Raw genomic sequence first — 12,219 nt, 5'->3', positions numbered from 1 at the left:
ACTAAGATCCCCCATGCCACAGGACAACTGAGCCCCTGTGCCACAACTAGAGAGAATCCCGTGAGCTGCTCTGAAGAGCCCACACGCTGCAATGAAAGATCCTGCATGCCACAACAGAGATCCCACTTGCCCCAACTAAGACCCGACGCAGACAAATAAATAAAATAAATTAATTAAAAAAGAAAAGTATTTCCAAACTTTTAATCGTTGTTGTTATAATCATCATAATTGAAGATTTTGACTTTTCTCTAGAGCCATTGTGGGCTTTGTCTCTCTCAAGACGCCACTCAGACTGCAACTCATCAAGATATTGACTTTCAGTTACTGTGGAGAACATAATATCAAACACATCTGGATAGACAACCCATCTTTGAGTTTTATTTATAGATGTTTCATGGATTTTCCACAAAGATGAAACACCCTTAGTAATTGGAAGATATCATAATCTCTTATGAAAAAGCATAAGAAGTTAAAATTAGAGGCACATAATGTCTCCCAATACTTCTACATGGACCTGGTGGAACATACACTTCAACCAAGTCAATCCTTACCCCTTCTTCTCTTTTCCTTTTGTATGAAGATGTGAACTCTCCTCATGGCCCCTTGGTGAAAATATATTTTCATTTCAGGAACGGTTGACTTTTGAGGATGTGGCCATCGAATTCACTCAGGAGGAGTGGGAATGCTTGGACCCTGTTCAGAGGGCCTTGTACAGGGATGTGATGGTGGAGACCTACAGGAACCTGATCTCCCTGGGTGAGGATAACTTCCCTCCACAGCTGGGCTTTGCCTTTGCATCTTCCCCCTGTGCCTCTTGGGAGGCCCTGTTTCCTTTGATCTGAAAAGCCTGTGGACTCAGACATGAAGTACCATCATGCGTTTAAACTGACCCTTTCTTTGGATAATCTGTCCATTTCATGTTACATCAGGAGTTGTTCCAGAGCTTAATTATGTATAAAGCTCAATGGCAAACTTTAAACGAATACCCAATTTCCCATTTTCTACCTTTTGGCTTTTGACTTAGTGTCTCTAGGAAGAGAGCTCAATATTTGCACATTATATACTGTTCCTGATGCATTTAGAAGGGGGCAGTGGATGAATTTGTGAAATATTTTTCCTGACCCACCTGTAATGTCCTCACTCCTTAGTTGAAGAAAGAGCTGTGATTTTCGGAAAACCGTAGCACTTTACATTTTTTGTTCCGATAATCAGGCAGTTCTGTTTTTGATCTGAATATTATCTCCCTTTTGGAGCAAGAGAAAGAGCCCTGGACTGTGATGTGTGATGTGAAAAGACCCAAAAACCAAATGGGTGGGAATGTGTGAGAAGTGTGAACACAGATGGGATCTCATAAGGGCAGAGAGGAAGCCACAACATTAATAGAGTTTGGGAAACTTTTCTCACGGTGGAGAGTTTTTTTTTGGGAAAACAGAAGTTCATTTATTGAAAAGTCTCAGAGGGTGTTTTTCATCTCCTGGAGTTATCACCCTGTCCTTCATCATGGATAATGCTTTCTTTTACCCTGCAGTGGTGCTGCAGCTCCACAAGAGACAAAAGCAAGGTCTTTATCATGACCCACAACACTCCTCATCTGGCTTTTGTGAACTGGGTTTTGCTTGACTTTGAGGAGCATGAGGTGGGCTGTTTTAAAGGGGTCTCTTGCCCCTTCATGTCTCCTTCTGGTCTTGATTCCCCTGGATGCTCAGTTCTTAGTCCCCGTAGATCAGAGCTGATGCCTCTGGAGTCCCACCCCTGAGCCCATCCCGGTTTGATCAGAGTTGCTGTACTTGGAAGAAGTAATCAGAAGATGTGGAAACACTGGCTGCTCTGTATTCCACGTGGCCCCTCAGCACCTGCTGTAGCTGTCTCAGGTCCTCTCTGCTGGTTTAGATCCCTCAGCCGTTTCTTCTGTTCAGGGGTGTGTGGCACAGCTAGGTGGATTGGATCTTCTGTGCTTGTACTTAGGAAAACTGTAAGCACCGTGGATGGAGAGATCCTCTTTTTGATCCTAAATACTACCAGGAGACCAGTGGTGAATCTGTCAGGCTCTTAGCTTGGCATCTGTGGATTGAGCACGTGGTCCCGTCTCAAGATCCTTGAATGTCTGACCCTCACATGTTGCATTGTTTTTTGCTCCTGTACTGCTCTGCTTAGTCTGGGAATGTCGACTCTTCCTGATTTTACATTCTGCTTAGTTTGTATGATTTTATCTCTTAAATTCCTTTGCAGTATAGTCCTAAGGTCTGAAATTTTATCTGGTTTCTTTGCTCTGATAATGTACGCATGTGTAATAGGGAACTTGTGGTGGATTCTCTGTGGAGTGTGTTTGCTGGTTACCAGAAAACATTTAATGGAGACACTTCCCTCATGTTGTAATATTTTCCTCCTCTGTTCAGAGTCACCACTTGAAGCTACTCATTGGAGTGGTCAGCACGTTTTGGGACACGAGGTAGAAAGTATCACGAGAGCCTGTCTGATAAGTCTTTCCAGGTGTTTTTCTGGCTTTGGGGACTGTCACAAAAGCCTGTCTCAAGGGCACTATGACAATGTTGTTCACATATACCAACGATCATTCATTTTAGCCTCTGTAAATGGTGTAGAAATTTATCCCAGGTTGCTAAATATGAACTGATCTGTTGTTGATGCCACATTTTTCGTTGCCTGTGTGCCATTGTTCATTTACCTCAACAGCTAATATTGAAGAATCTTAATGAGGGAGCTTATGAAATGGAATGATACTTTCAGTGATGAAGCATCATTTGTTTTTTTTAAGACAGTGGTACTTTCATTTTGTATATTCATATGCATTATACATGATTCTTATTTGTATTTATTATTAAGTTCATACATTTTGTGTTAATCTTCGTGTTTTTGTTTTTATGTTAGCAGTGTGTGGGTTGGTTGATTGGGGAAGGCCCCCGCGCCCCGCCATGGTAGAATTGATCAGTCCCTTTTAGAGTTCTTTATGTATTCTAGATGTTAATCTGTTATCAAATATATAATTTGCAAATATTTTCTCTTATACCATAGAGTCTTTTCACTTAGAGCATGCTTTAATTCACAGTATTTTATAATTTTGATATAGTCCAATTTATCTGTTTTTCTTTCGTGGGCTGTGTTTTTTAGTGTTATCTGATAAGTCCTTGGTGAATCCAATGTCAAGAAACATTCCTTGTATGATTACTTCTAGTACTTTCATACACTTGGGAGTTAGGTTTAGCTTTTTGAACCATCTTGAGTTAATTTTTTTCTGTCGTGTAAGACAGTGGTGCAACTAAATACTTTTGTTAGTGGGTTTCCAGTTTTCTCAACACCTTTTGTTCAGTAGACTGCCCTTCTCCCATTGAATGGTCCTGACACCCTTGTGGAGCATCAGTTTAGCATATACACAAGTTTTTTTTTCTGATGTCTCTGTTCTGTTTCAAGGATCCCTCTCTCTGTCTTGATGCCAGTACCACATTGTCTTGGTAAGTTTAGCTTTGGAAGAAGTTTTGAAATAAGTGTGAGACCTTCAACTTTGTTTTTTTTCAAGCTTATTTTTGTTATTCAGGGTTTCTGGAGATTCCATATGAAACATCGGATGGATTTTTCTGTTTCTTTGGGGAAAAGCTATTGGGATTTCACTAGGGGATAATTTGACGTGTTGACCAGTTTGTGTAGTATTGACTTTCAGTCTAGGGATTTGAGATACCTTTGCATTTATTTGTGTCTTTTATAAGCTTTTTCAGTGGTCTTTTTTTTTTTTAATATTTATTTAATTATTCGGCTGTGCCAGGTCTTAGTTGCACCACTAGGGATCTTTAGTTGCAGCATACAGGATCTTTTAGTTGCAGGAATCTTTAGCTGCGGCATGTGAACTCTTAGTTGCAGCATGTGGGGTCTAGTTCCCTGACTAGAGATCAACCCCGGGCCCCCTGCATTGGAAGTGCAGATCCTTAGCCACTGGACCACCAGGGAAGTCCTTCAGCAGTCTTTTTAATTTGCAGTGTACAAGTCTTTCCTGTCATGTATAACATTATGTCTAAGTATTTTATTTTATTATTTGATGTTATTGTAAATGGAATTGTTTTCTCAATTTCTGTTTTGATTGTTCATTTTTAAGGTTTAGAAACTGAATTGATTTTTCCATGTTGACTTGGTGTCTTGTAAGTTTATTGCAGTCTTTCATTATTTCTAGCAGTTTCTTTTTTTACAGAATCTTCAGGGTTTTCTTTTCTTTTTTTTTTTTTTCGGTACGTGGGCCTCTCACTGTTGTGGCCTCTCCCGTTGCGGAGCACAGGCTCCGGACGCGCAGGCTCAGCGGCCATGGCTCACGGGCCCAGCCGCTCCGCGGCATGTGGGATCTTCCCGGACCGGGACACGAACCCGTGTCCCCTGCATCGGCAGGCGGACTCTCAACCACTGCGCCACCAGGGATGCCCTTCAGGGTTTTCTACATGTTATATAATGTCAGATAATTTTGCTTCCTCTCATTATTGGGATCCCTATTATCTCTTTTTCTGCGTCTGTGTTCTTTCTAGGACTTCGGGTATTATGTTTTTTTAGAAATATTGAGAGCAGGTATCCTCGTCTTGTTTCTGATCTTAGAGGAAAAGCTTTCATTCTTTCACCATTAAGTATGATGAGAGCTCTGAGGAGCTACTCCATTGAAGCATGGCTTTCAGCATAGTCCTATACCTTTTCTGAACAGAGAACATATTCAGACATAATGAGGTTGAACCCAAGTTTGTGTGCTCAGTGAGGCCAAACAAACTGAAACTTTAGAGTTTGGAGCAGAGAAAGGTTTATTAATCAAAGAGGCACCAACCCGGAAGATGGTAGACCTAAACTTGCCTCAAATGCATCTTGCGGGTTGGCCAGGGTGTAAGATTTTTGGAGAGAAAAGGAGAGAAGGGAGGGGAGTGTCTGTGATCCCAGCTTCCCTGTAAGATCTCAGCTGCAGACTTTGGGCACCACGTTGTGGCATCTTCCTGATTATTCTGTAGGTTTCTGCAAAACAAATTCCTAATCACAGTCTTCTGATCCCTTAACTTCCTTCTGGGAGAAAGCAAAAGCAATAGTTGTGACATTTTATTATTTACTTAGAACCGATGTGACGGCTTAAGAATTTTACTTCTCACTTGGTCCTCTGACTGTCATCAATTTTTTCAGTCCTCTTGGGGCCGCTGGTTGAAGCCACAGTTTGGGCTCATAGATCAAGGTATCAGTTTAAGCTATGAGTCATGGGAAAGATTATGTTGGGCTTGCTTTTCCTTTCTTTCTGCATTCCCTCCTTCCCCTAATGAGTATCTGCTTGAATCTGCTCTTTGAAACTCAGGGAAGATCCAGGAGACCGAAGCCTTTTTCTACCAAGAGGAATCACGGCACTTGGAAAGGCTTTTGGTATCTAGGAGGTATCTAGGAGGGCCCTGCTGGGTTCCGTTTGTTTCAGTTCCCCGTTTTCTTTGATACTGCTCAGTCTTGAGGGGAACAGGTGTGGGAAGACAAGAAATGGAATAAAATTTTGGATAGAGAGATTAATCAAACTCAGCAGGGGAACACAGATTTAGGGAGACTCACTTTTACAATCATGGCCTCCTACTCTACTGGACTGTTTATTCGGTTTCTTTGTATCTGCACATGTGTGTACAGAAGAAACTCATTCTTCTCCTTTAGATGGCCTTTTCCTGTTTTTTTTTTCTTCTGATTTTTGCTAAGAACATTCTTGTGCAATCTCCTGGAATATTATATGTTTTTCTGGAATGTAAGTATGACAGTGGAAATTATGGAATATACAGTTGGATACATTACACAGCAAATCATATAATAGATATAATCCTGCTTTCTCCCTACAGCATCTCACTCTCTCCCTTTTTAAATCTCTCTTCTTTCTGTCCTATACTCAGAGTATAATTCTCATAGTTAAAAATCGACAGTGTCCTATCAATTGCTAAACCAATTCTTTTTTTTTAAGGTCAGTATCTTAGTTGCCCTCGTACAGTTATATTCACACAGGTACGCAGTCACCAGCTGTGCTCCCACGTATACATATACGCTGCCTGCCACTCAAATCCTTTCTCAGTCCTGACTTTTCCTCACATGGTGTCTTGATGTCCTGGAAACACTGTCATTTGCTCCAATATTTAAGTTGTTCTCCTTGCGGTCCCCAAATTGACAGCGCTTCTTCACCCATCCATCCACATTCCACATCACTCACACCGTAGAAATGATCCCTCATAATCTGTCGAACAACTTTCTCAGGACGTGACCCAAGGCGCTACCTGCCGCAGTGATGACTCAGAAACCATTTCCCAGAGGGACGGCCGAATAAACTTAGTAGTTACACAGCTGACTTCTTCTTGCATCTCCCTTGGCGTTTTCCTTCTAAACTTCTGGTATTAGTTGTATTATGTGGTAATCTGTCCTGCCTGGGGGTGGTCATGCTTGAGAATGAGTGTTCTCAGTCTCTAGGTCCAGATTCAAGTTATGGTTCTGTCACCCCTTTCTGTGTCAGTTGGGTTAATGTACATAAACCTGTGCCTCTACTGCCCTGATTTTAAAAATCATGTTAATTTACCTCAAGCCTTTTAAAACAAATTTTTGCTGTTAGATGGCTTAGACTATTGCATGTTTTTTCATAAATAGTGAAAAGTTACTTTTTTAGAAAAAGATACGTTAGTATTCTGTCATGTTTTTCATGATACACCTTTGTCTTCATTATATCCTGTTTGCTTTTCGTTTGCACTTTGTTCTCAGCAACGTGTCTGACCTCAGTTAATGAGTATACAAAGTGTTCACTGTTCATCCCATATATTTTGGAACTACCTTTTTAATGCTACTGCATAGATAGGGAATTCTCTACTTATTGCCTGATAGAGAAATGAAGAATATTTTACATATTAATTTATACGTGTGATTTACAGATGATGGTTGTTCAGCATGTATTATGCAATACGACTAACATGTACTACTTGTTAATGTTATAAAATGCTTTTCCTTATGGGTACATAGTTTTATAGCATGATTGAGAAAAATGCATTGTTTTCTTAACAGCTGTTTTGTTGGATTCTTCACTTCCTCTATGCTGTATCTGTTTTACAATTCTAAAGAGCCAGTTACTTAGATTATTCACCGGCAGAGCTAATTTTGTATTATTTACCATTACAATATATTGTCAGTTATTTAGCATTGATTTATGTATAGGAAGTAGGCAGAATATATCTGCAGTGTAAAAATTTTTCTCCTCAATTATGAGCCAGCAGCATGCTTACTGTTAATGAGTGTGGTCTTTGGGGTTATGGTGGAAACATACCCTTTCTCTGAGAGCTGACATTTGTTTGTCAAATGTGAGTGTTTTTGTCTTAGGAGTTTGAAACTAGACTACCCTAAAAGTAATTTGAATTATATTTTATCACTCTTTCTTTAGTTAAGCATTACATGCTTTGAGTTTATCAAACTTTTAAGATCATGTTTGGAAAGTTTCCTAACTGTGCTTGGTATAAGTATTACTTGTGGTGTAATATCATGTATTCAACATGAAATATTTATTTGTGAATTGTAGTGACAGGATACCTATAGATGTTTATGTCTTGTAGATATTTTTCCTATACATGTGATCAAGCAGTTACAACCAAAAGTAAACACTGATCCAGGAGAAGTGTTCCAAACACTGATGTTGGGAAGACCTGAAAACGATGAAATCAAACATTTGCACATCAGAGAAATCCAGGAAGATATGTATGACTTTGAGTGTCGGTGCAGAGGTAATGAAAGAAATGACAAAGGAATGCCTATAACCCATGATGGAAATCTCACTGATGAAAGAGATTGACATGGTAAAAGGGATGTAGGAATCAAACCCATTGGAAATAGGCTTGGATTAAATGTTCAAAAGAAACTGCAGATATTTAAAACTGATGGGATATTTTATGAATGTAATGAAGTTGAAAGATCTAACAACAGTAGTTCCTCATTTTCACCACTTCAAAGAATTCCTCCTCATGTCAAAACCAACGTCCCTAATACACATGAGAAAGATTTTATCCATCTTTCAATACAGACACAAGATCAGAAAGCACTCAGGGAAAGACCTCACAAATGTAATGTGTGGCGAAACCTTTCTTCAGGGATCTCACCTCATTAGACATCGGATCATCCACACAAGAGAGAAATTACGTAAATGTGATGTATGTGGCAGAATCTTTAGTCATAATGCAAAGCTTGCAACCCATCAGAGGATTCATACTGTGGAGCAGCCTTACAAATGTAATGAGTGTGGCAAAACCTTTAATGGCAGCTCATACCTCAGGAGACATCAGATCATTCATATAGGAAAAAGTGTATATAAATGTGATGTATGTGGCAAACTCTTTAGCCAAAACTCACACCTTGCTGCTCATCGGAGGGTTCATACTGGAGAGGAACCGTATCAGTGTAACGACTGTGGCAAGGTTTTTAGTCAGTATGGAACCCTTGCAAGTCTTCAGAGAGTTCATACTGGAGAGAAACCTTATGAATGTAATGAATGTGGTAAGGCCTTTAGTCAAAAACCATATCTTCAAGTTCATTGCTGAATACATACTGGAGAGAAACCTTTCAAATGAGTGTGGCAAGTTCTTCAGTCTAAAATCACACCTTACAAGTCATCAAAATTCACATCTTACAGATCATCAGAGTACATAACGTAGAGAAAGCTTTCAGATGTGATGACTGTGGCAAGGCCTTTAGTGTAAAGGGAACCCTTTTAAGTCATCAGAGAATTCATAGTTGAGAGAAACCTTACAAATGTAATGAATGTGGTAAGCCCTTTCGACAAAAGCCACATCTTCGAATTCTTTGGAGAATTCATACTGGAGAGAAACCTTTCAAATGTAATGTGTGGCAAGATGTTTAGTCGGAAATCAAACCTTGCAGTTCATAAGAGAATTCACACTGGAGAGAGACCTTTCAAATGTAATGAGTGTGGCAAGGCCTTTAGTGTAAAGGGAAACCTTTTAAGTCATCAGAGAGTTCATACTGGAGAGAAACCTTACAAATATAATGAATGAGGCAAGGCCTTTAGTCGAAAATCACATCTTTGAGTTCATTGGAGAATACATACTGGAGAGAAACCACTCAAAACAATATGGTTTGCTAAGTCTCATTTTTGAAGATCAAAAATGTAGAACAGTGAGAATTTATGTTGAAGAGCGAACTTTCAAATGTAACGGATGTTGTAAATTTTTACATCAAGTATGCACACCTTTGGTGTTGAGAGCATTCATACAGGTCAAAATATATACACAGGGAAGCTCTTTGAAATAGTGTGTCCGTATGGTTCACCCAAGAACACATATTTGGGAGAATTCTTAAAAATTTAAGGCATCTGGTGAATATTTTGAGCAATTCTTACAACAGCCCATACACTAGAGAATGCATACTAGGAATAAATCTTTACCTCTTTGAGATGTGACACACAGCAGAACCATGACAAGTCACCCACTGTTAAAACTTATGACATGATGTGTATATTTGAGGAAGAAGGACATGTATGGAAATGGCCCATTGTCTTCAGTGTATAAAATATTCCATTATTTGATTTTTCTCAAAAAGCATACATTACTATTTGTGCTTTTCAATCTGAAGTTTGAAGCAATAGGGGAGAACAGGGACTTCCCTAGTGGGCCGGTGGTTAAGATTCCGTGCTTCCAATGCAGCAGGTGTGGGTTTGATCCCTGCTCGGGGAACCAAGATCTCAAATGCTGCAGGGTGCGGCCAAAAAAAAAAGGATGAAGTAATAGAGAAGAAGAAGTAGGATTCCATATTGGACTTGTTTCTTTTACTTTAACCTTTGTATTCTATTGCTTTTGGTAGAAGTCAGTCACCAAAGGGATGTTGCCTATACACTTAAATTATATATAATGGGCCATCTCTGGATACACTGCCACCCTTGTAATGAGTGTTAATGTAAAATACCTTTGCTTAGCTCCCAGGAAGCATCCTGACCAGACCCACCTGTGAATGGCTTCAGGAAGGAAGAAATTAACATACCCCTTCCAGAGTGTCACCAGAAAGAAAACCAGTGCATCTGAGAAAAAAATGGAAAATTTTATTTGAGCCAAAATAGAGGATTGTATCCTGGGAAGAGCATCTCAGAAAGCTCTGAGAACTGTTCTGCCTGTTAGAAATCAAAGCAGAGTTACATAATTTTTGTGAGACAGACAGTTATACATCAAATGACATATATATATATATTTTTTTTTTTTTTTGCTGTACGCAGGCCTCTCACTGTTGTGGCCTCTCCCGTTGCAGAGCACAGGCTCCGGACGTGCAGGCTCAGCGGCCACGGCTCGGGACCAGCCGCTCCGTGGCATGTGGGATCCTCCCGGACCGGGGCATGAACCCGTGTCCCCTGCATCGGCAGGCGGACTCTCAACCACTGCACCACCAGGGAAGCCCCAAGTGACATATTTTTGACAGTTCACATAATCCAGGTCTAAGCATCATCGTGGTAGGTCATGTGAACCTTTACAAGATCAAAAAGGAATATTATCTTTTAAGGAGTTGCCTTGTTGATGCTAGGAGAATGTGTCTTTATGGTTGAGTATTTATTCCTGCTGATGTATCAAGTTTGGTTGATGTATCAGGCAAATACACAATGCACAGTGCGGGGAGAGAGGAAGCCAAAAGGCAGAAAAGAATTTATGTAAATTTTTCTTGTCTTGCCATAAAGTATAAATTTTATTTCACGGGAGTCTGACCTGAAGCAGGACTTTACTCTCTCCCCTTTTAGTATCAAAGAACCCTGGGGCTTCCCTGGTGGCGCAGTGGTTGAGAGTCCGCCTGCCGATGTAGGGGACACGGGTTCGTGCCCCGGTCCGGGAAGATCCCACATGCCGCAGAGCGGCTGGGCCTGTGCGTCCGGAGCCTGTGCTCTGCAACGGGAGAGGCCACAGCAGTGAGAGGCCCGCGTACCGCAAAAAAAAAAAAAAAAAAAAAAAAAGATGAAGGGGCCAACTTCATTAGTTGTGGTTCATTCGCATCCATGTTCCCTGGAAAAACAAGGCCCCTCAATTATTAAATTCAATAGTGTGTGAATTAGCATGAGGGAGGGCCAGAGAATAGTGTAAGTCTGTGACTTGACTCACCATGATTATTATATTCAGGGTGCCCTTTCATAGATAGACCACTGTGTGTTATAGTGCAGAATGCTTTACCAGCTGACCATGAACAACACAGGAAGAATACCAAGTGATTGGGTTTTATTTGGTTTTGTTTTTATTTTTTAAATTTTTTGGCCTTGCCGTACAGCATGGGGGATCTTAGTTCCCCAGCCAGGAATGGAACCTGTGCCCCCTCCAATGGAAGCACTGGTACCAGGAGACTTAACCACTGGATCGCCAGGGAAGTCTCTGGGCTTTTTTTTTTACCTGAGAGGAGAGTGACAGGTTACTGGGGACTGTTTATCCAGTAGCAATAATGCAGGGGTAGACTTGGTCACTTTCTCCATTGAGTGGCAATAGTAGTTTTATATATCTGTGTTTAAAGGAAAATTAGTCTTATTGTTGGAAATTGAAGAGAGAAATATTCTGGAGAGGAACATTTAATGAAAATATTCAGAATAGTGTGTGTATATATATGATTCACACTTAACTCTCGCCATTACATTTTGCTGCTGTTTTATTCAGAATGTATCATTAGTCTCCTGTTTTAACTAATAAAATAATCAACTTTGTCACAACACTGGATGTATGATATTCCTTTTTCCAACAGTTTTATTCCGTCTCTGTACTTTATAGCAGAAGCTAGCAATGCACTGTTAGTATCTCAGGGTTGAAAGCATCTATAACAATCTTTCCAATATGGGATCAAACAACATACAAGTCGGAGATTATATACTCGTAATTTGTACTTGAGTTATTCTCTCCACACTCTGTTGCAGAATATTCAAATGTCTATAATGCAAATCGTATAGCAGTGCCTTTCAGACTCTTGACTTCAATTAGTGTACAACAGTTCAACCAAGGAAATGGAAAGATCTAATTGGCTTTATTGAATGCTTCATGAATTGGGCAGCATCGTACCTAGTAAATAAAGAGGTGCTCCATGGAGCTGTACAAAGTGGAAGAGCCCATGATGTTGAGCATCTTTTCAGGTGCTTTCTTTTTTTTTTTAATTATTTTTGGCTGCGTTGGGTCTTTGTTGCTGCATGCGGACTTTCTCTAGTTGTGGCGAGTGGGGGCTACTCTTTGCTGTGGTGTG

The 12,219-nt window shown here is 40.2% G+C and overlaps 2 protein-coding genes and 1 pseudogene across 4 annotated transcripts in view; 2 read left to right on the top strand and 1 right to left on the bottom strand.

Moving 5' to 3' along the window:
- The window catches only part of LOC117199139 (zinc finger protein 677-like), a 545,188-nt gene that overhangs the window by 5,611 nt on the left and 527,358 nt on the right, over positions 1–12,219 (top strand). The gene's annotated exons all lie outside the window — the stretch shown is intronic.
- LOC101279864 (zinc finger protein 160-like) overlaps positions 1–12,219 on the bottom strand; it is a 325,017-nt gene that overhangs the window by 162,591 nt on the left and 150,207 nt on the right. The gene's annotated exons all lie outside the window — the stretch shown is intronic.
- Positions 7,814–9,128, top strand: LOC117199224 (zinc finger protein 665-like; annotated as a pseudogene).

Source organism: Orcinus orca, chromosome 20 (assembly GCF_937001465.1).
Source record: "Orcinus orca chromosome 20, mOrcOrc1.1, whole genome shotgun sequence".
In the NCBI taxonomy this organism is placed as follows: domain Eukaryota; kingdom Metazoa; phylum Chordata; class Mammalia; order Artiodactyla; family Delphinidae; genus Orcinus; species Orcinus orca.
This window is presented reverse-complemented; position numbering and strand designations above follow the sequence as displayed.